Genomic DNA, 1,126 nt, shown 5'->3' with positions numbered 1-1,126 from the left:
GAAGAAGGGCGAAGGGACGGAGAGGAGCTAAAGGCGGTCTGGAGTAACGATATACATTCGGAATTTGTCGTACTACTTTGCCTCGGCAAGCGCCAGCACCGGGGAGCAGACGACGGTAGTAAAAAAAATACACTTTAACGGAGAAAAATGGAAAAAAAGAAAAATATGGGGGCACCGCCGGCCGAGAGCTGGGGACATAATATGAAGAGAAAGAGGGAATGGAAAAGGGGGATGGGGGAGGAGGGGGGATCAGAAAAATAAAAGAAGCCGTCAGAGCTGCTTGACCTTTTGCCGGTCTTTTACAAGTGACGCTTCTCTTTCATTACAAGCAGCCGGATGTGCCCCTCGCCGGCGGGTCCGGTGCCGGGGGCAGGCGCAGGCCTAGTTACCTGGTGATATTATTTCATTATTATTTTTATCCGACCTCTCTCGCTTTCGCTCTCCCTGTGGAAAGCAGTTCAGCGTGCTGTCTGCGCGTAGGCGGAAGTTGTTGCTTCGTTTGCCTCACTGGTGGAGTAGTAGACCGTTGCTGGAGTTGCTCTCGAAGACTACTTCCTTCTCCCGAGTCCGTAGCGGAAGGGAGGGAGGGGGCACCTCTCCGAAGTTACACTTGTTCGATTCTCCCCCATCTCCCAAGAAGGAGGAAAGAGATTTTGCGGCGCAACCGTCAACTGAAGACGTCTTAAACTTGATGACTTTGAGGACTAGGCCAAGGTGGTGGTGTGGGTGAACGCCACCTTCAGGGGTGCTGTTTTCGAAGATTGTTTGCTATTCGCACTACTATTTGCGTCCTCCCGGCTGTAAGCAAAACAGGTACCGGTTGTTTTCGAGCGTACACCAAAGGATGGGGACGGGGCCCCATACTCCACGGGCTGTGTGGTAACGCTGATGACGGCGGGTGAAGAGCTGGGCGCGCCTCGCCACGCCACGCCACGCCACGCCACGCCAATCTTCTCCCCCCGAACCTCATACGGGACGTGCCACGCTCAGGAGGCCACGCCCGCGCCCCGCTCACACTGGGGCGCGCTGTGTACTTACGGCTCTCGGAGGTCTCTTTCGCACTCCCCGCACCGCGCACGGCGCGTGTGGCGGCGCTCGGCGGCGCTCGGCCTCGGGGCGGGCGATT

The 1,126-nt window shown here is 57.0% G+C and overlaps 1 protein-coding gene across 1 annotated transcript in view; it reads left to right on the top strand.

Moving 5' to 3' along the window:
• Positions 1-1,126, top strand: part of LOC113215104 (acetylcholinesterase-like) — a 13,292-nt gene that overhangs the window by 1,274 nt on the left and 10,892 nt on the right. The gene's annotated exons all lie outside the window — the stretch shown is intronic.

The sequence above is a fragment of the Frankliniella occidentalis genome, unplaced genomic scaffold, assembly GCF_000697945.3.
Source record: "Frankliniella occidentalis isolate FOCC.00 unplaced genomic scaffold, Focc_3.1 Scaffold208, whole genome shotgun sequence".
NCBI classification, from domain to species: domain Eukaryota; kingdom Metazoa; phylum Arthropoda; class Insecta; order Thysanoptera; family Thripidae; genus Frankliniella; species Frankliniella occidentalis.
This window is presented reverse-complemented; position numbering and strand designations above follow the sequence as displayed.